Raw genomic sequence first — 26,900 nt, forward strand, 5'->3', positions numbered from 1 at the left:
GGTGGGTATACGCTACCACCACTTCGAGAGATCGAGAGTGAAAAACAATGAAATGTGTTTTACGGGACCCAACTTCACTTCGAGAGATCGAACGTTCGAGAGATTGACAGTAAATTTGCTTAGTTTTTTTGAGAAAAAAATCGGGACCATGATTTCACTTCGAGAGATCAAGAACTTCGAGAGATCGAAGTTCGACCATATACATACATGAAGCTGCGCTCGTTCAAACGGTAGCACCGTCAACATATTAAAACAAATATTGCATGTTGTTGAGGGTAACATTGAAAATTTTCACCCCTCGAGAAACCTCGGTTGACAATGGTTTTCTCGGGGTGAAAATTTTCAATGTTACCCTCAACTACATGCAATATTTATATATTGATTAATTTTGCAATATTATTTTATTATCATATTTATTTAAGTGGTATACATACAAATAAACAATTAAAATGCATTAAATTACGAAATTCTATCAGCATACTCTGTTTAGTAGTACCCCTCACGATGTGCATTGGATTTCAGACTCCTTCCTACATGTAGCTGCAGCTCTCTGAAAAAATATTTGACGGAACAGAGAGCTACAGATCCACCCCTTATAAAAACCTTCGATTTACGGCACACAAAAAGTTGCGCACGATTGGGGCCTTATAACGTTGTATTCTTGAGTTGCTGGCTCACAAATTTAATACAAAAAAATTCTTAACATATTTTCCTACTATACTGGTGTTCAAACATACTTTCAAATATTCATTAAAGCCCTATACGACCTGAAAACTCCCAGCCTCAAATGATTTTGTTTGTTGACGTAGCCATGTTAGGTAGCCGGTCAATTCAAATCCCGGTTAATTTCTAAATGACCATACTTGCACAATAACGTCTAGATGTGAACTAGCTAATATCCCCACAATATTTTAGCTAAATATTTTAAATAATATATCATCCCAGTGCCTTTAAATAATAATTATTCAAATAGTTAAACTAACAGCAATGCGGCTTTCATTAGTCTCGTCCGGTCTCCATCCCTGCCACACGAGTGTTAAGGACTTTTGTAGCATTATCATGAATCAAGAGCTTATTTTACCTTTAGAAAAACTATATTTATTAATTTCTATAAATTATTCGTTTTGATAATAAATGAAGAGTGAATACATAACTTATAACGAATTTCATGAATATATACCAACAACAACAGGGTTCGAATTGACTGGCTACCTAACATGGCTATGTCAACAAATGAAATCATTTAAAGCTGGGAGTCTCCGGGTCGTATGGGGCTTTAATGAATATTTGAAGGTATATTTGGACACTAGTATAGTAGGAAAATATGTTAAGAATTTTTTAATATTAAATTTATGAGACAGCATCTCAAAAATACAACAATATAAGGCCTCAACCATGCACAGCTTTTTGTGCACCGTAAATCGAAGATTTTTTACAAGAGGTGGATCTGTAGCTCTCTGTTCCGTCATTTTTTTTCCCAGAGAGCTACAGTTCTGCAGCTAAGTCCTTCCCTCTTATGCAGCAACTTTGAAATGAAATTTCTTGACTGTGAACATATATAGTCAATTTTAAAGAGACAATTCCTGTCATGCTGAGTGTGTGTTGCACTTAATTCAGCATTGCACAGAGTTTGCCATTATTTTCAATAAAGACGCCAAAACACCTGTTGATAGTAATGTTTACTTTCTCTCTAAAGAGGGATAATCGCGGTTTTTAGAGTGTTCCCAACCTGTTAAATTGGGCATTTTCATACAACTGATTTCATTATCTATCATTTGAGATTTTGATTTTATAAAATATCCTACTATACATATGCCTACTTACATATCTATTTCCTTGAAAGATGGTATTTCTTTCTTCAGCAAGCCTACGTCTTCTACTTTGGATTGAGCCGTTAACCAGCGGAGACCTTTTAAGTTGACTTTCAGCAAACTTTCATGATTAAGATTGCCCAGAGTGCCAAGGTCATTTGCCATCTCCTCGTGATCTGCGATTTCTTCGTCAAAAAAAGTGAGCTAAAGAAGACATGAGTTCAATTACGATATTAGACAGTTGTTCATATTCATAACGTATTCCAAGTTTATGAACTAAACTTCTAGTCCAGTCACAAGTCCTAGAAGGGATGTAATTCTCAGTTGAACTGGGAGAACTGCGATTTGGCGAGACAGTACTGTCACTCGATGACTGAGAAGATTCTCTGACTAAACTGGTTGGTTGAGAATCGCATTCAGTCGAAGACTGAGAACTAGAACTTTCCGTCATGTTTACAAAACGTAAATAACATTGTAGCAGAGCAATACCGAAATCAATAGGGCTATATTAATATAACCAAAATATAGCCAAAGAAAACCAAAAATACACCATTAAATACAGACTCCACCCGAGATGACGACTTTAAGCGTGATAGCATTTTCACAACTTCAAACTATGAAATGTTGTTTTTTTTTATCATGTATGCGATTTAAGGTAGTTCAGCTGAGCACATGCACACCTGCGCAGAATGCTATAACAAAATATCCACTGGTTTAATACTAATCCCTGAGGTGCAAACATATTGCACATTTATTACTGAATCCTATCCAGTTGAAAAATTCGTTGTCAAGTCAATTTTTGAAAAGGTTTGGCAGGGACTATATATTTAGGCAGAAGAATTTACTAAAGTTTTAAATCTTCATAATTTCAGTCAATATATCTTCTTTTTTTTTGTACCTCTAGGGTGGCAGAGTACAGTTTTTTTGGTTTTTCAACATGTGGGAAGGGGGTATACATCTAAGTCAGGTTATGACAGGTTAATGAAAAATCATACTACCCTGTTTTCTCAATATTTGTATTTCATATTAGGGTAGTTATTAAATTAGGGCCCTATATTAAATGTCATCCATACATGCAGGTGTTGCTGCACAAAACATGCCCTGAGTAGGTGCCCCCTTCTTGCTCTGATTTTCTGTCATTTGGGCTAAATCCGCACCACCCCCACACCACCACAGTACCAAGCGAGGGGATATAGATGCTGTGCACAATCAAGAACCCTGTCTGACCTTCTTAAAAATCTACCTTTTATATGGGGCCATCCACCTCCCTCTGAGCTACCTACCTTTTCCTGGACCCTCTAGGTTTTAGTCTGAATTTCTTCAGCTGCTGACCACGTGTCTTAGTTTCGCATTTGCACCCATCTATATACTAGGCATCATGGTGAGTGACACCTACATGTTGCATATCATTTTTTTCACTAAGCACTCAGCTATACACTTGAAATGTATCCTAAAATTATTCTACACATTTTTACACATGTAATATCACTTCAAATATGGGGTTTCTCCATTGTTTAAGAAACTTGACCAGGCCTATAGTGCGAAACTGTCCCCTGCTACCTTTAATAATCCAGAGATCCCTTCTGATGGACGTCATCTCATATTTTTGAAAAATTTGACTTGTTCCGAGTGAAACTACACCAACCCTGTCACGTCGACTGCCCTAAATCTGTTCGCAATAAACTTTTTTATAAACCCTACATATCTGTGTCTGATGTTGTCATTTTTGAGTGCTGAGAGTGTTCACGATAAGAGCCCTGTGCCTAACAAATTCTGTTACATGTAAATTGTATCTATGGTATAAGTGACCTAACATGTAGTGCTACATGCTGTACATGTAATCATGAGAGCCTGTGTAGAAGAAGATGGACTACAGAAAGATGAAAGGACAGAACTGCTCTAAAAATCTAGAAAATTTCCAACTTCACTGCCTATATGTTTACATATTCTACATGAATGGACCTGAAATAGGCTCTGATTAAGTGACTTACTCTCCAACAAAACTTTCAATCCATTTCATCTTCCTAAATTCTTTTCTAAGCCCTCCTGATGGTGAAAACAAAAGTAGTATGCACAACAGCTAATGGTCAAAGGGAGGTAATTATCAAACAGACCAGAACTAGTGCTCTCACTCAAACTGATTAATATGCTTATCTGAAGGCCTGACTCTGGGAAATGTGTTTTGAAAAGGACAAGTAATGGACATTCTACCTTATCCAGGGGTCAACATTTACGTTTGTCCGCTTGTCCGGTACCAGTGGAAAAACATTTCGGACAAGTGAATATTGATGGGCACTTGTCCGATTGGACAAGTGCTTTTTTATGTAAAGAAGTCTCCAAACAATTTTGTGAGAAGTTTATCGGTAGTTAAGAGTCGGAAGTACATGTATAATGCATGGAAAATGAACTTCGATTGCTTTGTAAACTAGCTGAGTTAAACTCAATTGGGATTGGTGTTCACTTATTGCGTACTACTTTCAATCACTCATTGCAATCTCTTACCAGAGAGCGTTACGCTACGCTCCACAATGTAGCGCGCCCTCTGGTGAGAGAATGCATCCATGGATCTTACGAAGTTATTGATTCAAGATGGGAAGTCTAGATAAAATTTCGTTTTTTGCGTTTGTTGTTTTTATCAAGAGAATAAGATAAAAAAAAAATCAATCAAGCAGGTATAAAAATAGACTATATATTAAGTAAATTAAATACAGTTTTCAAGTTGACGATATAATATCCTTTTAAAAAAAAATTCCGGACAACTGAAGTTGAAGTTCGGACAAGTAAATATCTTTGTCTCTTGTCCAAATGGACAAGTAGGAAAAAAAGTTAATGTTGAGCCCTGCTTATCTCTTGAACAATATTTATACAACAAGATACCTCCCTAACTCACAACTCTAAACAAGAGGCCCACAGGCCTTATCGGTCACCTGAATACTAGTGAAAAAGTATCACTACTTCCATAGGCTATGAAATTTAGAAAAAATTTCCTGTGCTGAATATCTAAGCTAAATTCTAATGTTCAGCAACAGTATAAAACAAGATGTGTTCTTAAAACTTCACTGCCTTCGAAAGTGCATACACTGATGAAAGGCTTTAAATAATAGGTGTATTAACATTAAAACATCAAAACATATGACTAAATTGAACTCATCCTTAAGTCATAACCCTGGGTTTTGATTGAAATTCACCATTTTCTGTCCAGCCTTTTCTGCTATTCCTAAGTATGCATTTAGATTTAATACAGTATCAGCAAACTTAAACATAAAAACTATATACAAAGTGTTGCACCACCCTGGGGTCAGAACCCTTACTCTGGGGATCATCAAATTTACAATTTTGGTAAAAGACTACCTGCTCTATCCATTTACTTTCAATTTAGTATCAACAGCACTAAAGAAGATGTTATTTAAGTGTTTTACACAGAAACACTACATAACAAGTTTGGCCCTGTCCTGGGGTCAGAACCCCTATCCCGGGGATCACGAAATTTACAATTTTGGTAGAGCCCTTCCTGCTCTCCATCACCATGCATTTAGTTTTTCTTACACATGTGCGGTTCTTGAGAAGAAGATTTTTGAAAATTGGTCAATTTTCGGCAGTTTTTGCCCCGCCCCTAAGGCCCCAGGAATCCTGAAATTTAGTTTATGTCCCCCTTGTTCCAAAGATGCTTCATACCAAATATGAAAAGAATTGGAATGATTGTTATCAAGAAGAAGTTAAAAATGTCTATTGTTCACACATTTAATAACTGACCATTTTGGCCCCTGACCCCGATACCAAAACCCCTACCCCTGGGATCATCAAATTTATAATTTTTGTAAAGGACTACCTGCTCTTTCTAAATATCTATTTAGTTTCAATATAGTATCAACAGCACTAAAGAATATGTTATTTAAGTGTTTTACACATGAACACTATATACCAAGTTTGGCCCTGCCCTGGGGTCAGAACCCCTACCCCGGGGATCATGAAATTTACAATTTTGGTAGAGGTCTTCCTGCTCTCCATCATCACGCATTTAGTTTTTCTTACATGTGTACGGTTCTTGAGAAGATTTTTGAAAAATGGTCAATTTTGGGCAGTTTTTGCCCCGCCACTAAGGCCCCAGTGGTGCAGGAATCCTGAAATTTACAATTTACGTCCTCCTTGTTCCAAAGATGCTTCATACCAAATATGAAAAGAATTGGAATGATAATTATCAAGAAGAAGTTAAAAATGTCTATTGTTCACACATTTAATAACTGACCATTTTGGCCCTTGACCCTGATACCAAAACCCCTACCCCTGGGATCATCAAATTTATAATTTTTGTAAAGGACTACCTGCTCTTTCTAAATATCTATTTAGTTTCAATATAGTATCAACAGCACTAAAGAATATGTTATTTAAGTGTTTTACACATGAACACTATATACCAAGTTTGGCCCTGCCCTGGGGTCAGAACCCCTACCCCGGGGATCATGAAATTTACAATTTTGGTAGAGGCCTTCCTGCTCTCCATCACCATGCATTTAGTTTTTCTTACACATGTGTAGTTCTTAAGAAGATTTTTGAAAATTGGTCAATTTTGGGCAGTTTTTACCCCACCCCTAAGGCCCCAGGGGTGCTGGAGAGCTGAAATTTACAATTTATGTTCCCCCGTCCCAAAGATACTTCATACCAAATTTGAAAAGAATTAGACTGGTAGTTATCAAGAAGAAGTTAAAAATGTTCAATTGTTAACACACAACGGACGACGCACGACGACGGACGACAACCGATTGCAATAGGTCACCTGAGTTTACTCAGGAGACCTAAAAATACAAGCATCTCCCCCATCTGCACAGCACTTGTAAGAAATTCAAGAATTAAACATGAGGACAACAAACACCTATTGAAGAAACCGAGGCAAAAAACTAAGCTATTTCAAGCCAGGACATACCTATTTCCCTCAGCATTCTGACGCCCGAGCTGGTGCCCTCCGAGACGTTGATGCACCTGCTAGTTCGAGTACATGTGACCAAAACACAGAGTGGGACCGTATAAGTCTTGATGAATACTGGGATGCTGTGTGTATGTCCACTGAAGATCTCATCCTCCCAACCAAACTGCGACCTGCCAAGCCTGTAAAATCATGTACATGGAATGACGAAGAGGAAATCAACAGCGAGGAAAACATCATTGCTAACGTACATTCCTTAGGCCTACTTCTACAAAATTCTACAGTTCACCAGTGTGCCAGACCTTCAATCACTCTATCAATTTCTAAGAGGCTAGGACTATGTGTGACTGTCAGAGCCATTTGCTTAAACTGCCATTTCCACTCACCAGACATGCAGCTCTACACAACTGTCAAGAAGACTTGAGGACCGGAATCAAGTGCCCTCAATGATGGACTGGTACTGGCTCTCACCAAGTCTAAGATGGGAGTGTCTGATGCACGTTTCCTTATGTGCTGCCTCAACATAAATCCACCTGACAGCCGTGGTCTGCAGCGGAAACTCAATCAGATGTGTGACAGAGTGGAGGAAATCAACGTAGCCTCGATGATCGACAATCAGCGGTATGTCTGACGTGTCAACCAATTTCTCGGTCGAGGAAACGAAGTCCACATCGAGACTGACACCTCTTACAACAACAGGCCACAGCCAGGATTCGAGGCAGCAACCCAGAGCTTCGGTGGAAAACAACACCTCCCGAAAACTGGTTTTGGCCCTCCAAACTGCCAATAAGTTATGCTGCAAGAGGAATTGTGAAAATCATGAACAATGCAAAGAGAACTAGAACTCTGAAGACACCATTGCTTCCAGTGAATCAAAATTGTTAAGAAAAAATTTGGACTTTATTCAAAATCATAACATACTTCAACCTTGTTCCATTACCAGTGATGCCAGTGCTCAGATCCAAAAGACCATAAGGGACTATTCTAGAGAGAATGAAGTACCAATTCAGCACTGCTTCATCCACAAGCTAAGAACCCTGCAAAAAATGTACGAAACATCCGACTAAAAACCATGTTACCCACTGGACAGGACAGAGATGCCTACATGCAGAGACTGGCCACCTGTATCTGAGCCCGGATCCGATGCGAGCTCGTCAAGATTAGGAAACTGTGCCGGACCGACCAGTCTTTCCAGCACCATGCCGAGAATGCAGTCCCTAATGTTCTGCCATGTTTCTCAGGCCTACACGACAACTGTATAAAAATGTCATTTACCTGCACAGCCCATCTCACGGGCTACAGCACCAAGTTCCTTCCGCACGGAAAACATCTGGGCCTTGACTATGCAGACATGGACAGTATTCAGTCTGTCATCTGTAAACAATTCTGGAGAGAAGGTCTGCCAACTCGCCACAACCAACAAATGTGAGAATCTTCACCAGCGGGTCTTCACTTATGCTCCCAAGAACACAACTGGGGCCAGGAACTTTAACGCCATGTGTCACTCAGCAGTCCACTCAGCATCCCATGGGTCTGGCAGAAGTGTTGTCCTGTTGGCTAAGGAGGTGGGCCTGAAATAGAAATCCAGTGGATCATTTTACAAGAACATGTTCAAGAAAGATCAACAGAACAGGTATCACCGTGAGCGCAAACAAACCAACCAATACCGAGCATCTCGTTACCTGACGAGACGACGAAAAACCAACAAAAAACTCAGAGAACTGTCCCTGTACAACAATGCAAGACACTCCACCTCCAACGAACACTCTTATGGTGTAAATGTGTTACCTCACTGAAAGAGACACGGTCTGTGTGCTCCATGACCAATGCATTGCCCCTCGGCGACACAAGACTTCCGCGAATTGTTTACCGACCGCGGTTCCATGGACAAATGTGGTAACTTTATGCACTGTTTGTTATGGCATAAGTGTGATATGTGCATGTATGTGTCAAAATTATCCATGTTATTAATTTAGAAAATAAATCTGTGAACTGTAACCTTAATTTGTTTTCCTCTAAAACTTGGACGATAAATGCCATAGCCATCCTTGTTGACAGCACCTATCCATAAATGACAAAATGGTCTTAACTGTGTTTTTTGTGTAAAAATGTCTTTAAAATGACTTGTTTCTCTGTCTGTAAGTGCTATTTCATAAATATGTGCCATGGTGTTGTGAATAAGTGTGGTGGTTATGATATTCTGTATTGGAGACCTGTATGAGTAAAATCGGTTAATTACATGTACAACATGTAAATCTACATGTAATCTATATATAAAGTATAGAGGGTATATAAAGTACCTAAAATACCCTTATTTTAACCACTAAGCTGATTTACATGTGACTTTTTGTTACTATGAAACTTGACCAGATTCTGGTTTTCCATACTATATGGCTTAGCTTACCCCCTTGACTTAGTTGACAGCTACTGTGACACTTATGAAATACTTGTATTGAAAAAAAACATGGTATCCAATATGTGATACATTTAACTTTCTAAAATTCATAAATTGGCTGAATTCTAGGGGTTTGAAAAAAATATCATTTTCTTAAAGGTGGCAGAGGACAGTTTTTTTTGGGGGGGGGCGGGGGTTCAACATGTGGGAAGGGGGTATACATCTAAGTCAGGTTATGACAGATTAATGATCAGGATATGGGGCTCACGGCGGATGTGACCGGTCAACAGGGGATGCTTACTCCTCCTAGGCACCTGATCCCACCTCTGGTGTGTCCAGGGGTCCGAGTTTGCCCAACTATCTATTTTGTACTGCTTGTAGGAGTTATGAGATTGATCACTGTTCGTTATCTTCACCTTGCATTAATGAAAAATCATACTACCCTGTTTTCTCAATATTTGTATTTCATATTAGGGTAGTTATTAAATTAGGGCCCTATATTAAATGTCATCCATACATGCAGGTGTTGCTGCACAAAACATGCCCTGAGTAGGTGCCCCCTTCTTGCTCTGATTTTCTGTCATTTGGGCTAAATCCGCACCACCCCCACACCACCACAGTACCAAGCGAGGGGATATAGATGCTGTGCACAATCAAGAACCCTGTCTGACCTTCTTAAAAATCTACCTTTTATATGGGGCCATCCACCTTCCCTCTGAGCTACCTACCATTTCCTGGACCCTCTAGGTTTTAGTCTAAATTTCTTCAGCTGCTGACCACGTGTCTTAGTTTCGTATTTGCACCCATCTATATACTAGGCATCATGGTGACACCTACATGTTGAATATCATAATTTTTACTAAGCATTCAGCTACACTTGAAATGTATCCTAAAATTATTCTACACATTTTTACACATGTAATATCACTTCAAATATGGGGTTTCTCCATTTTTTAAGAAACTTGATCGCGCCTATAGTGCGAAACTGTCCCCTGCTACCTAGGCCTACGTGTATTTCATTTTTCATGGCAAAAGTCATTGAGACTTGGAACTATAGTTCAAATGTTGTAATTTATTAATTCGGTTGATATATATATTTTTCCAAACACAACACAGTGATTCTTAAAAAAAAAAGATAACATACTTTAAATTTTGTATTAAAATTCAGTATCTTGTCCTATAATTTAAAAATTTGATTTATAACCTATGGCGGCATACTTCTGCCTCCTATTTGCAAGTTATTTTTCTATAGATTATGTCGACATGTAAGATAATTATGTCAACATATGTGCATGCATGCAACATAAATACAAATATATTTATTGATGCATATTTATTTATTGGCACAAACACATTTAGATTTCTAGATGTTCCGTCCCATTATCAATCTTATCTTAGTCGATTCGATCGTCCCATTACCGATCCGTCCCTAGACTATCCGTTCCCTAGTTAATACATCCCCTAGTCAATCCGGCCCAGAAAAAATAACTATGTCTACGTTTTTGAACTATTTTTCCAAGTGTTATTTACAGTACTGAATTGGTTTAATTCATCTGCATATTTCCTCTTCATTGTGTGTGCCTCTGACGTCTTCTGACATCAGGTGGTAATCCTTTTGATATGCTCTCTGGTATTCATGGCTTGACTGCAGACTATAAGATAACATACTTCATGATGAAACAACCATAACGTTATTAAAGCAAGGAAATATAAATAAAATGGTAAACCTTTGTTGCAGGTACGATTGCCATTTTTTCACTTTTCAAACTCTAATGCTTGTTGACATGTACAGGGTCGCACCTCCCGGTGACAGTACTGGTATGGAAACTCCATTGTCAGAATGACGGGCGTGCCACTTTGAAGATTGGCTTTACGTAGCTCACTACACTAAAGCTTATACTCTGTATGACACCACGTCACAAGATGGTGATTTAAATGTTTTGTGAAATTATTTGTATTAATCGATTTGTTTGTCTATCATCGTAGCTTAGTGGTTATAGCATTGGGCTGGTGAACCGCAGATCTCAAGTTGAAATTCCCCAGACGTTTTCAATCATGTGTTGAAATAATTTGTTTGAAAATCATGTTTTTTTCCAAATTCGTATATTTTTTGCCTTTTTGGCAAATATACTTATTGTATATCATCTTTTATAATTTAATCAATTGGTACTAATTTGAGAAACTATTTCTGGGTGTAGTGAGCCACCTTGAGGTAATCCTTTATTTTGGTAGATCAAAAAATATTCCTACGCTCTGAGCAATTTTTTGAACTTCTGGAGTTTTGTTAATTTAAAAAAACTTCTAATAGTTAGCAGTGTTTGAAATTAACCATAGACCGAGAGACAATGCCTATATGTCAAATGACACTGGTCTATGCCAATTGTAAGTTAGATAGACCAAATTGTGTATGCCGATTTCTAGATTTAAGCAATTATATCCCATAGGACCCAGCATGGTCAGACGACATCTGATAAACGTTATGAGGAAAGGAAATTCTATGCCAATTTGATGATGTCTATGTCATCTTGTTTTGGCATAGACCTGTGGTCTATACCAGTTTTAAACCAATTTCTAACACTGAGTTAGGTTACTGTAAGCTCGCAATTAATGATCGAAGATTGCACAACAATGCAGTTACATTACAATTGTGTATATAAACTCTAAAATTGTTTTCACTCAGATATGTTTTCATAATGATTAATGGACACACTTTTACATTGATTGCTGTACTAACTTAAATAACAAAGTCTTTACCATAATTAATGAGCACACTTTTTCATAACCAATTGTACTGCATGGTTATCGCACTTCAAACAACAATTATAAAGCCTAAGGGTTGAATTGTACAATTTTATTTACATACCGAACTCCCATAGTTATTTTAATAGTTTGATAACTAACTGCAATATGCATGCAAAACTTCCCTTTTTTTTCTTAATTAAGTAATTAATTATTTATTATATCTTTGATAAAAAAAATTTGGAGGAGCCGGATCGACTAGGCAAAATGGGACAAATCGACCAGGGCACAGACCATCTAAGGACTATAGGGATGGACCGACCGTGGAATGGATCAACCTGACGCCACACATTTACAATAATTGGCAAAGGCCCATTGAACATCATTAGATAATGTTTACATAAATATGTCAACATGAAGAAAAATGTAATCAGATTTTCCAAAATTATCAAATATCACCCACATGACTTGCAACATGGTAGATGCAACTTATATGCTGCGGTGGCCTAGTGGTTAGAGTGTTCTCCCCACATGAGGAAGGCCAGGGTTTGAATCCAGGTCAAGACAGACGTAAGTCGTTAAAACAGGTAGTGACAGTTCCATCGCCAAATGCTCAGCATCGCAGGTGTGAATGTCACAGGTCCTCGGAGATTACCTTAAAAATGGATGCCCCATGTCACAGTAGGTGTGGCACGCTAAAGAACCCTCACTGCTCAATGGCCGTAAGCACCAAGCATATAAGGCCTAAATTTGAAGCCCTTCAATGGTCTTGGTGACGTCTCTAAATGAGTGAAAAATTTTCGAGAGGGACGTAAACAAGATACAATCAATCGATTTGCAACTTATTTATGTTGACGGTGCAACTTATTCTGATGGAGACCAGCAGTTCCTTCCAGACACGGTCAAAAACACCCACGATAACAAGACCAGAGGTTGGCTATGTGACTAGCCTCATCTGCATGGTCCAGGTTGTTTTGAAGGAAAGGACAATTGTGTGTCCGCCAATAGAACATTCCAGGACACCTGGTACTGATCTAGTAGCTCTCTGAAAACAACTGAAAAGACTCAGCTACTAAACAATTCCATTTACAGCATTAGCGCTACTTAATTGTATAGTATAGGGGACTGGTGTTTCATATTACAAATGTAACAGGAAGGGAGAAAATGCAACGGACCAGACCAGGATTCGAACCCGGGCCCCCTGAATTCTCTAGTCAGGTGCTCTACCAACTGAGCTAACTGGCCACCGGCGATCGAACACAGCTGACCGCTACATTCCTCCCTCCTTAAATGTCTTCACACCTGAAGACATCAACCCAGGATCTTTATCCCTTGGCAGGCATTTTCACCTGTCAGTTCTAGGGACTGGTCTACGGCACCAATTTGAAATTAGAATAGGAGAGAGGAAAAAATCTTTGGCTGGACCGGGAATCCAACCCGGGACCCCTGCATTACTAGTCAGGTGCTCTAACCACTGAGCTATCCAGGCCGATATCCACAGTCCATTTAGCCCTCTTTACTACATTCCTCCCTCCTTAAGTTGTCTTCGCCCTCGAAGACACACACAACCCAGGTTCTTTTCGCCCTTGACAGGACCTTCACCTGCAAGACCAGGGGTGGTCAACGGCACCAAATGTAACAGGAAGGGAGAGAATGCAACAGACCAGACCGGGATTCGATTGCCGGTGGCCAGTTAGCTCAGTTGGTAGAGCACCTGACTAGAGATTCAGGGGGCCCGGGTTCGAATCCCAGTCTGGTCCGTTGCATTTTCTCCCTTCCTGTTACACTCAAATGATATAATGTCCTGTAATGTTAATATAATGTTCACTATAACAAAGTAAACTATCACCACATGCTATCTGTCAACATGTATGTAAACGAAGTGGTTGAACTGCTAGAATATCATACATAAACATTTCAATATCAAACGCTCAATATGACAAATTTTACTAGCAAAATGGTTCTGAATCAGATATTTGAATATATCGTAAATACACGTTTTAAACGCTCAACACAACAAATTCAATAATATTGAATATATATACCATAAATACACATTTGAATATCTAACGCTCAACACGACATATTCAATGGCATAATGGTTCAAATGTTGGAGTATCATAAATACATGTGTAGCGGTCAGCCGGGTTCGATTGCCAGTGACCAGATATCTCAGTTGGTAGAGCACCTGACTAGAGATTCAGGGGGCCTGGGTTCGAATCCCGGTCTGGTCTGTTGCATTTTCTCCCTGTTACATTTGGTGCTGTGACCAGCCCCTGGAACTCACAGGTGAAAATGCCTGCCAGGGGTTGATGTCTTCTGGTATGAAGACATTTAAGGATGGAGGAATGTAGCGGTCAGCCAGTTTCGATCGCTGGTGGCCAGATATCTCAGTTGGTAGAGCACCTGACTAGAGATTCATGGGGCCCGGTCTGGTCCGTTGTTCTCCCCGTTACACATGTGTAAATACTAAATTCTCAACACAACATTTTTCAAAATATGACAAGAAGTATACAGTATATCATCACGTTTGCAAATATTGCAAAAATGCTGGATTTACCTGCGATGCTAATATCATGTAACCGAGGTATTACATGATGTAATGGTAAACACAAGGCATAAAAATAATGCCTTACCTTAAATGTGGCAAAGCTTCAACCAAAAAACATAGAAAACAGGTAAACATCTTGACAGGTACAGTGCAGTAGGCCGACTGCTGGACAGGTAGGTAGACAAGGCTGTGTGAGCTGGAGCTGGAAATTGAAAACTTTCAAATTTATTATATTCAGTAACCCCCTATGCAGTTTTAGTAAAAAGTAATCTGGGGAAAAAAAATTAAAATCCTAACTCATGGACTTGAACTCACAATTAAAGGCATAATTAAAACAGAAATTAGCAACTTCCCCCAATTTGATATTATGGCAAAACATTGCAGATACAATATTTTTAGATGTTTCACTTCAAGGTAAAATGAAAATGAAGTTTCAAAAGGTGACACATAAGTCAATTTAAACTATTTCAGAAAATGTTTACAATTAATTTGCCTATTTTTTTTGTTAATATATTTTTTTGTTAATATAAGTATATTTGTTGATCAAAACTTGTTACACATGTATGCTAGGTTAAATTCCAATTTATGATAGGAGTGAAATAAACTTAAATCAACAACAACTTCATTATCAAACCAATAAATAGGAATTAAGAATTTATAGGTGGGACCGTCACATATTTAAAGTTGTAAACATGCCACTGTAGGAGTTGCTTATCCCTGTTTATATATGTATCTGTCGCAATCTACAGATCAGCAGTCGATCGACACATCAACTGACTGAGCTATACCCAGCTTAAGGCAAAATTTTAAAGGAATATAGTATTACAAATATTGCTGATGTTTACATTTTCATTCATGTTTAAAAGATCAGTCAGCCATTATGATGCTGTAGTATACTTCTTAAAGATCTGGGTTAGAATAGGTCCTTAGTACCCCCTTGCTTGTCATAAGAGGCGACTAAATGGGGTGGTCCTTCGGATGATATCGCAAAAACCAAAGTCCTGTATCACAGCAGGTGTGGCACCATAGAGATGGTGATGTCTCCATATGAATGAAAATATTCTCAAGCGGGACATCAAACAATATACATTCATCCTTTCAGAAATGGTTTCAACTACAGATGGACAGACTGACAGAAAGTACCAAAACAATATGCCAAATATAATATATTTACAGTATAGGACTGCCAGAAAATGGCCATTTTCTGGAAGGAGTTATAAACTTGATGAAAAGTTGTACAGAAACATGACAGACACCTGACAACAAACAGTAGAAACACTAAAATCAGCATCATAAAATAACAAAATATTTTTAAAGAATATAATACTTGTAAGTTCAGGTGAACTGAATATGTGGTTTTGTTTTACTAACATTGATCGATACCATGGACACTTTTGGCCATGAGTCCCCCAGCAGCAGGAAACATTAAGCCATTTAAAATTTACGATTAACAAAATAAGTACTAGTATACCATTTTTCTATTTTGTGTGCAAACCATTTGACAACTAACATTTAAAGTAGTTCCATCCTCATGGAACATCAATAGATTTAAGCATGATAAGAACATAAATTTTGTTCAGTCCTTTCTGATAGGTATTGTAAAAAAAAATCTTGTTAAACATCTAAAAATTCTAAGTTATATCCTATATGATATATGGTTCAAAATATTGAATCCAAGGGCAATAACTCTGTTTTCATTCATTCCTTTATCAAGTCCATTATGTGATAGATTTTATTTATTTTTCAGAAACATTCTTAAAAAATATTTTTGAAAAGAAATAGTTTCATGAAATTGATATGAATAATATCATATATATTATTACCACTTTTTATAAAATTTTGAAAATGCTATTTAAGGATAATTACAATTTTCTGATGTTGATATTTACGATTCTGTTTAGGCCACATTTAAAAGAATTCTGTTTTCCCTCCCCCGGCTCTACATATTATGTAGTTTGTATAACAGCTAGACCTGCAGGTAATGTTTTTTTCAACTGGATGTTTGCTAATAATATGGATGTATATGCTTCGACATGATCACACTATCTAAATAGATTTTTTATGCTATCATCAAATTGAATGCATTTAGATCATGAACCCTTTTGCTTTCAAGTGCTACTGTCCAAGAGTAGACTTGTATCATATTATGCTGCATTATGTATGTCTCACATTTTAAAAAGTGCAATAACCTATATATTTTCTTTGACAATTTATTAGTTTTAACCAAATACAAATAAATTCTATACTTTTATCAGGCAAGTATGGAGTTACCTTAAGGATTCTTTAATTACTAGGTTTTGTTTAAGTGTACACCTTGACAAATATTTGTAGTGTAGAAAAGTGATGAATATTGGACTATGTGAACAGATGTGGATTACTAAGTTTCCTCAATTTAAAAATAATCTGCATGGTATTGTAATCCATTTCCTCATTATATTTCATAATTATGTTTTTTAATATCTATTTATCAATGCAAAAAAGCTTTCCCACATTTTTAAAAAAATTCTTATATGATTTTCATATTCTATAAATAGTCTCTAAATATTTAAACTAACAATTGCTTTATAACGTAAACCCTTTTTCAAATATATTGATACCTAAATTTGCACAAATTCAGTGATATATATAATTACTTTAACATTTGATCTCCAATCAAATCTAATATTAGGTATCAACTAATTGGAAGTTTCCATCAACTGTATTATCTGCTCTTAGGCAGGGGTTTCACCCAGAACCTCTGGGCTCATTGTAGCTCATTTTAAAGTATCCATGTACAGTTACATAATTGCATGGTACATTATAATGAGTAATATAAAATGTGTACTGTACAGAAACTTTACAAACATTGGTAAAAACCTTATCTTCTCACAATATAACTTTAACAAGATTAGTTAAACTTTCACATGACTAATAAATCTTTCCTTCTTAAAATCATTCTCAAACAGTACACATTATGATTCCTTTAACTTAAATTGCTAATCTAATATTAAATAGATGTTTTGGCATGGCACGAATTGCCTCACCTGCAGTAAATTCAAATGTAGGAAATTCATCAAAGTATAGCATTGAATGTGGTATTCAGATTGTATGTTACACACATTTAGTGAAATGAAGATTTCAACAATAAGCCTTCATATGTTTTAACAGTCATAAAATAAATTAATTAATTTTTCTAGGTTAAAGGGGCACCACTCCATCAAAACCAATGAAAAGGAACAAAACTCAAACTTGATCTGTAACTCAGTAATACACATCTGCATGCAGGCATACAAAAAATCAGTTCAATATCTCACAGCATATAGAAAAAAGTCTAAAAATTTTAAGTTCAAGGGGCACTACTCCATCAAAAATCAACGAACCGGAGCAAAACTCACACTTGATCTGTAACTCGACATCAATATACACCTGCATACAAAACATCAGTTCAATATCTCAAGGCATTTAGAAAAATTTCAGAAAACTGGTCCTAACATTAATTTTTCAAACAGGGCACAACTCCATCAACAAGAGACCCACAAGCCTTATCGGTCAACTGATTACTTGTCTAGTTAAAAGTATCTCTAGTCCCAAGGGATATGAAATCTAAAAACAAAATCCTGTTCTGAATATCTAAGCTAAATTCTAATAGCAACAGTATAAAATAAAATGTGTTCTTAAATCCTCAATGCCCTCAAAAGTGTATACACTGATGAAAGGCTTTACATAATACAAGAGGTCCAAGGGCCACATTGCTCACCTGAGTCACCTTGGCCCATATTTAAAGATTTTCCCTATATATTCGCATATACAACTTTGATCCCTATTGTGGCCCCATCCTACCACCAGGGGCCATGATTTTACAAACTTGAATCTGCACTATGTCAGGAAGCTTTCATGTAAATTTGTACTTTCCTAGCCCAGTGGTTCTTGAGAAGATTTTTAAAGATTTTCCCTATTTATTCCCATGTGAAACTTTGATCCCCTATTGAGGCCCCAACCTACCCCTGGGGGCCATGATTTGAACAAAATTGAATCTGCACTGTGTCAGGAAGTTTTCATGTAAATTTCAGCTCCTCTGGCTCAGTGGTTCTTGAGAAGATTTTTAAATGATGCCACCCTATTTTTGCATTTTTGTGATTATCTCCCCTTCGAAGGGGGCATGGTCCTTCGTTTGAGCAAACTTGAAAGCCCTTCACCCAAGGATGTTTTTGGCCAATTATGGTTGGAATTGGCCCAGTGGTTCTGGAGAAGAAGACGAAAATGTGAAAAGTTTACAGATGGACAGACAGATGACAGAAAATAGGCGATCAGAAAAGCTCACTTGAGCTTTCAGCTCAGATGAGTTAATAATATGCTAGATGAAATCCCTTGCAAACGCGGGAAATCACAATTAAATAATATTGCATAAAGGAAGGACCATATGCATGCTTGAATTGTTGTGCACATGAAATGAATAAACACTATATACTACGTTTGGCCCCACCTTGGGGTCAGAACCTACCCTGGGGATCATGAAATTTACAATTTTGGTAGAAACCTTCCTGCTTTATATCTTTATGCATTTAGTTTTTCGTTAGTACGTGTGGTTCTAGAGAAGAAGATTTTTGAAAATTGGTCAGTTTTGGGCAGTTCTTACCCTGCCTCTAAGGTCCCAGGGGTGCATGCAGGTATCCTGAAATTTACAACTTATGTCTCCCTTGTTCCAAAGATGATTCATACCAAATTTGAAAATAATTAGAATGATAGTTATCAAGAAGAAGTTAAAAATGTCTATTGTTCACCCAATTTAACAACTGACCATTTTGGCCCTACTCTGATACCAAAACCCCTACCTCTGGGATCATCAAATTTACAATTTTGGTAAAGGACTACCTGTTCTTTCTAAATATCCATTTAGTTTCAATAAAGTATCAATAGCACTAAAGAAAATGTTATTTAAGTGTTTTACACATTAAACACTATATGCCAATTTTGGTCAAAACCCCTACCCTGGGGATCATGAAATTTACAATTTTGGTAGAGGCCTTCCTGCTCTACATCATCATGCATTTAGTTTTTCTTACACATGTGCGGTTCTTGAGAAGAAGTTTTTTTTTAAATTGGTCAATTTGGGCAGTTTTTATCCCGTCCCTAAGGCCCCAGGGGTGCTGGAGTCCTGAAATTTACAATTTATGTCCCCCTTGTCCCAAAGACGCTTCAAACCAAATTTGAAAAGAATTGCACTGGTAGTTACCAAGAAGAAGTTGAAAATGTTCAATTGTTAACACACGATGGACGACAAACAATTGCAATAAAAAAGTCCAGAAAACTGGTTGTAAGAGTAATTTTTCTAAGTTAAGGGGGCACAACTCCATCAAAAATCTAGGAACCAGAACAAAACTCAAACTAAATCTGTAACTCATCAATTTACACCTGCACACTAAAAATCAATTCAATATCTCTAGGCATTTAGAAAAAAAAGTCCGAAAGAAGGACGGAAAAGGGTAAACTATATGCCCCAACCATGTTGTGGCGGGGGGCATAAAAAATGATTGTACAGGAAGTTGTTTTTGTTTATGGTTACAAGCCATAGTAGTCATGCAAGTATGAAGAATGTAGTGATATACCAATAATGCACAGTGATTCCTATGCTATCTGTGTATGTAATATCAAAAGCAATTTAACTGCCATTTTGTATCAAAGTTATACGACTGGTAAAGTATGCTTAAGGTAGCTCATTACACCAAAATTTTTATTAATGGTTCTTTAAAACACCTCTTATGAAGCATGATTTCTCTATCAAAAGAGTGAAACAAGCAATTTCGTTGTTTTCTCCCAGGCACGAAAAATTACGATATCTAATCCAACATGAAATTAAATACATCTATAACAAACTCCCTACGTTGCAGTAACAAATGGCCTAAAGTCTTTGTCATAACATTTTTGATGAAGTTTAACATACATGGTCTATCAATAAAATGAATTCACATCTAAAGCCTGGTTTACATAAATTTGTCCTTTGATATTCCCATAGATTCTGTCCATATACAATGCTGTCTGGTTTCCATGCGATGGCTGGTGGCAAATGCGAGATTTTCATCCGGAATTACGAACTCTGTGGCCTCTATGATATTGTTAAGTTTAAAGTTTTCAAAATTTTAAGAATCGTAAGTGCATAGCCTGTGCACATGACGTACAATGTATTCCACAATCTCTCCATGGTCATTTCACAGAATTGCCCTGATCATGGAAATTTTTATTTTCTCATAATTTGCAGTATTCCATTATAGTTTATAATAAACTACATCCAATTTGCATATCCAGTGTAAGCAGTATGTCTAACTGGCAGGACCTATTGTCTTGTTGGTTGGAAGTTTTCAAGAACTGACTTCGCACAGCCTATAGCACGAGAGTCGTGAGGGCTCCATACAATTTCCAAGAGAGAATTGTGGATATCTAGCAGAGACTATTACATAAAATGCACAATGTTAAAATAATTTCCATATAGTCAATGTATGGATTAACCTGACCTCTTTGGAGGAGCTGCAAACAATGTCATGATAACAGATGTCCATATTTAATGTAAACATGAACACCATGGCCTCTTACAATGCTCTATAAATCTCATGGACATTCATACATAAATTAATCGGACGGTCATCGTAGTTAACGTAAACCAGGCTTTAATCACATTTCTTACATATATAGAATAATCTGGATTAAAGACAAAATAGACAAAAAGACTGGAATTCTATTATGAATAAATGCTGATTTGATGGTTACACTTGTATAACTATTGCATTAGGCGAGTACTTCATGTACAGTGTATGCACTGTACAGATATATCATATAACATACAAAACAAATTAAATACCGACTATTTTTTTTAGGTCCATGGTGATCCATTGTAGACATCCATTGTAGTCCATCCAGCTATAGTTTACCTTCCTCCACTGGCTGCTTGTGATTGTTGTTCATGGTCAACTACTATGTACTTCTTGTTGTAGTCTATGGTCAAATCTGTGCAATTAGTGGATGTAGTCTTTGGTCAACTCTGGTCACTGCTTGAAGTCCATGATCATCTCCTGGAGGCTTGTGACTGTAGTTCGTGTTTACCTCAGGACATAAATGAAGCACTGTTTCTGCAAGGTGATGTAGGTTGGTTAGGGTAGTACCTTTTCAATCTTTCTCGGTTCTTTCTTGTGTTGGGTACAATTACATGAATGTGGGTTTTTTGTGTATATAAGGTGAAAATCTGTCCTAGCTTGAGTGGTCATGTTGCTGAGAAGATATTTTAGATAGTGCTGTTTCTGTAAGGGGATGTGATGAGTTTTAGATAAGAGTCTGAAATGTGAGTGTGGTGTGTGGACCAGTGTAGAACAAAGGTACTACAGTACCCGCAACGTTATTCTTGACATTCCTATCGTGCTCTATCGTGCGTGTATCCTATCGTATCGTGCGTGTATCCTATCCTATTGTGTATCAGGTTTTCTGTTTTCTATCATGTTTTGCATTTATCAGGTCTATCGTGTTTTGCGTGTATCAGGTTTTCCGTTTATCGTGAAAATCGTTTATGGTGTAGCTTCGGAAACTATCGGGATCGTATATAAAATCTAATGAAAAAGTATGATACTTTCCGAAACCTTTATTCGTTTTGTTAAAGAAGCTATTTTTAGGAATCGAGGAAAGACGGTATATTTGAAGGAGGACATAAAGTTGTCGATTTTAAGGCAGAAGAAGAGCTACATGTATTTGTCTGTCCAGAGAGAGTGAAAATTTATCACAATTTAATTCTAAGTAGTCTGGAAAGTAGGCAGTGGTCTGTCAAGAAAACCGAGGACAGTAAATCTGAAAGCTCCTTCATCTGAAGTTCATAAACACTTGTTTGTCTAGAAACAATTATTGGTAATTAACACTAACAGAAAAATAGGGAGTTCCGATTTGAAAGGAAAAATCAGTAAATTACATTGTTTATCACATACATGTATATTTTAATAATGGTTCTTTTTCTTCCGATTTTTTTCACTTGTATGCTACTTATACAGCAACTGCTGAACTTGTGCGCGTCCTTATATCTGATTTTGTGTATCACCCGTGTTTTGACAGCTAACATTCTCAGAGACATTGTATTTCACCCATTAGAAGATTAAGTTTTAAAAGGGTGCAAGGGTGTTGCATCCCCCAAAATTCTGCTCAAATGGGCACAATTCCGCTGTCATCGTTGTTTTGTTTTTACTTTGTACATGTACACATGTACCAATAGTCGTACGTGTAGATACTGGAAATTTATGTTGGTTTTGATGATTATTTGAATTTTTTACACACTAAGAGTTTCAAAATTGTGAATTTAAAACAAGCGGGGTTTTGTTTATGCTTTTTAAACAGTTTATTTATGTTTTGTTAACAAAATATCAATTCAAATAACTATGTTCCAATTACTTATGACTATCAATTATCATTCATAGTGTAAAAATATCTAACAGGTGTAGTGCGGTTGATTTTTTTATGAAAATAACTTGAGATGTTGAATGAGCCGTGAACTTAGAGCTTGATGCAAAATAACCCCCTCCTCGCTACACACAAAATATTACTTGGTTTTATTTCATATTCAAGGTAATATACATTAGCATAAGAGAGCTACGGAAGCATGATACCACTACATTATATTACATTTAGTGAATTCCCTGTATAATTTATATATTAAACATTAGGTGACGTACAATATAAGTTTTAGAATCATTGGCTGAGAAAATTCATATAGATATCAAATAATGAATTCAATGCCGTATGCATTTTAGTTTTTTTATTTTAGCTGTGATGGCATAAAAAACATAAATAATAATAATAATAAAAAGTACGACCTTGGGTGAAAGAAATTATATGGTACAAAATCGATCAATGTTTTAAACAAATGTTACCGCGACGGGGACAGGTAACTGATAGTCATCCCGCGATGAGAACGCGGTTTTCCTGAGTTACCTATAGATTTTGCCAACTGCAAGAACGCAGAAAACAAAAAATCTGCATTGTCCGTAATGTAGGTATATAATGAACATTGAAATCCTTCAATATTATTATCAACATAATGTAATTATGTTGTAGGTATCAAAATTTCGTTCTGTCTAACTCGTTTCTAAATTTACAACATTCCTATCAGGTTTTCCGTTTATCATGAAGATCGTTTATCATGTTTTGCGTTTATATCAGGTTTATCGTGAAGATCGTTTATCAGGTTTTGCGTTTATCCTATCGTATCATGCGTGTATCCTATCGTATCGTGCATGTATCCTATCCTATCGTGCGTGTATCGTGCTCTATTGTTTATCATGTCAAGAATAACGTTGCGGATATACTGTACCACTCCACCTACACCCAGATTTCAAACATCTACAAAACTTAATGAGGGCATGTAGATGTGTTGCTGAATGACTTTTGTTACAGGATGTTTTTGTGCTGCTGTAAAAATAGTTATTGTAGTATCTTTTGTGAGAAATTTTTGTATTTTCTTTTTGAGAAAAAAAATCTTCTGAACTTATGGTTAACAGTGTTTTATAGTACAATGAAAACATAAAGGTATAAATAGAAAAACTTTATATCTGAAAGAATGGTGTGAAAATAATGTATATACAGTTAACTCATTGTTAGATGAGAATGGAGATATCATGAATTATAATCAATTCATGGAAATGTATAAAGTAAAATCTCATTTTCTGGTTTAAGACAAGCATTGAAGAAAGCAATGAGAGTTAATGGAATAAACCAGTTTATAAAAGTTCAAGAACCTACTATTCCTCTACATATAGCCCCTTTCATGTATTTTAAAAGAAACAAGAAAAAACTACCAAATTTTTAATTATTGTGAAGAAAAACCTACAGGTCAAAAGAAGTGGGATATACAATTTGATATCTCTCAAGAAGAGTGGAATACAATTAATAAAAATGTTTTTACTATTACAAAGGATACAAATATCTACAAATGTAGAGGTACAATATCGTATAAATCATAAAATTTTAATCACAAATCATTTTTGTTAAAAATAAAGAAAATAGACAACGATTTATGTTCGTTTTGTGCAAAACAAAAGGAATCAATAGAGCATGTTGTGTATGACTGTGAAAATGTTGTTTTATTTTTCAAGAATGTGCAGTCCTGGTTTAGGGATTTTTTTTCAGTAAATATTGTTGTTGATAAAAAAAACTTTTTGCTGGGTAGCTCAGAAAATGAAATGATCAATTTGATTAATTATTATTTAAAATACTTTGTGTATAGTTGCAAATGTAGAGGCAATTCGCCTTTGTTAAATAACTTTGTTACCACTTGGACAAATGTGTACAAAGTAGAAAAGCATGCAAAAATTATTATGTAGATGTTTTTAGAAGAAATGGAATACATTTCATAAATTAAAAGATTTATAGATTTAGATCATCCAGAATATATAATATGTAATTGTATACATTAGCCTATGTATATCATTGGAAGTTATTATCAATGTCATAACAGTACATCATACATTGACTTGGGTGGTAATGTGTTGCTGAAAAGAATAGTGCTGTTTTGTATGGAGACATGGTGATATACATGTTTCAGATACACAAATTGGAAATGTAAGTTGTGTTCCTTTGGGTAAATATACAATAGCTTGGCATTTGTTTTGCTGAAAAGACTGTTTATATAGTGCTGTTTGTGTAAGGGGATGTAAGAGTCTGAAATGTGTGTGTGGTGTGTGGACCAGTGTAGAACAAAGGTACTACCACTCCACCTACACCCAGATTTCAAACCTTTACAAAACTTAATGAGGGCATGTAGATGTGTTGCTAAGACTGCTGTTGAAAGATACGCTACTGAGAAAAAAGTATTTTTTGTCACCATTAAGATCTTTGCGATAAAGAATATCTGTGATGCTTTTAACATGTAGTTGTTTTCTTGTGTTTGTTAGATAAAAAGTGTGCTGCTTTGAATCAACTTGCTTCTTAGAACAAAGGTACTACCACTCCAACAACACCCCATGTTTAAACTTTCATGAAACTTGTAGATGTAGAGCTGAAATACATGTTCACTTTGTCAACTTTTTAAATGATGACTCCATAATGTAATTTTTTACTGAGCAATGTTTCCAAGATTGTGGAAATACACCTCTCTTTTCCTTCTTCTGCAGTTTAAAAGTTTCACTCTGATCAGGAATTTTTGTTTAGACACTTCATAGTCCTTAAGAAATTCTGGATATTGCTGAATAAAGCTCTTCATTTTATTTTTGACTGTAAAATAAAAGCAAATAGTTCTTGCTCTGATATACTCCCAGCTAAATATGAAATGCCATAATAAACAACCTGTAATAACTTTAAATTTCTAATAAAGTATATGATATGAAGGTTTTTATGAATAATATTATCTAAAATCTCAGCTTGCATTGTCCTTCGATTTTTCATCCAAAATCACAACTAGTCTTCCATTTTCATATATCTTAACACTGCTTTAGTTTTATTTAAATCCAGGTTGTAAAACTAAAATCATCTAAAAATCACTAATTTTTTGATAGACACAAATATTGACCAAAACAAAAAACACAAGAGGCCAAAGGGCCACATCGCTCACCTGAGTTACCTTGGCCCATATCTGAAGACTTTCCATATATATTTTCATGTAAAACCTTAGTCCGTATTGTGGCCCCAACCTATACCCCTTGAGGCCATGATTTTTACAAACTTGAATCTGCACTATGTCAGGAAGCTTTCATGTAAATCTCAGCTCCTTTGTCCCAGTGGTTCTTGAGAGGATGATTTTTAAAGATTTTTCTATTTATTCCCAATTTCCCATGTAAAACTTTGATTCCCTACTGAGGCCCCAACCTACCCCCGGGGGCCATGATTGAACAAATTTGATTTGCACTATGTCGGGAAGTTTTCATGTAAACCTCATCTCTTCTGGCTCGTTGGTTCTTGAGAAGATGATTTTTAAATATGTTTTCTATTTATTCTCATGTAAAACTTTGATCCCCTATTGTGACCCCAACCTACCCCTGGGGGCCATGATTTGAACAAAATTGAATCTGCACTATGTCAGGAAGCTTTCATGTGAATTTCAGCTCTTCTGGCTCATTGGATCTTGAAAAGAAGATTTCTAAAGATTTTCCCTATATATTTCAATGTAAAACTTTGATCCCCTATTGTGGCCCCAACCTACCCGGAGGCCATGATTTGAAGAAACTTTAATCTGCACTATGTCAGGAAGTTTTCATGAAAATTTCAGTTCCTTTGGCCCAGTGGTTCTTGAGAAGGATTTTTAAATGATGCAACCCTATTTTTGAGATTATCTTCTCTTTGAAGGGGGCATGACCCTTCATTTGAACAAACTTGAAAGCCCTTTACCCAAAGATGTTTTTGGCCAAGTTTGTTTATAATTGGCCCAGTGGTTCTTGAGAAGAAGATGAAAATGTCAAAAGTTTACAACGACGCCAACAGACAACGGACAAATTTTGATCAGAAAAGCTCACTTGAGCCTTTGGCTCAGGTGCGCTAAAAACAACA

At 36.4% G+C, this 26,900-nt stretch overlaps 1 long non-coding RNA gene across 5 annotated transcripts in view; it reads right to left on the bottom strand.

The window, feature by feature from the left end:
• LOC130047869 (uncharacterized) overlaps positions 1-26,900 on the bottom strand; it is a 107,734-nt gene that overhangs the window by 29,699 nt on the left and 51,135 nt on the right. For 4 of the 5 annotated variants that reach the window (XR_008796685.1, XR_008796681.1, XR_008796683.1 and 1 more), the window contains 7 exons: positions 14,503-25,631; positions 10,658-10,779; positions 8,008-8,303; positions 7,654-7,769; positions 7,119-7,528; positions 6,733-6,914; positions 1,825-2,015 (listed from right to left, as the gene is read on the bottom strand). This is a non-coding gene — a long non-coding RNA (uncharacterized LOC130047869). The remainder of the gene's footprint in view (positions 1-1,824; positions 2,016-6,732; positions 6,915-7,118; positions 7,529-7,653; positions 7,770-8,007; positions 8,304-10,657; positions 10,780-14,502; positions 25,632-26,900) is intronic. The other variant, XR_008796684.1, reaches the window with a different exon arrangement.

This window comes from Ostrea edulis, chromosome 7 (assembly GCF_947568905.1).
Source record: "Ostrea edulis chromosome 7, xbOstEdul1.1, whole genome shotgun sequence".
Classification (NCBI taxonomy): Eukaryota; Metazoa; Mollusca; class Bivalvia; order Ostreida; family Ostreidae; genus Ostrea; species Ostrea edulis.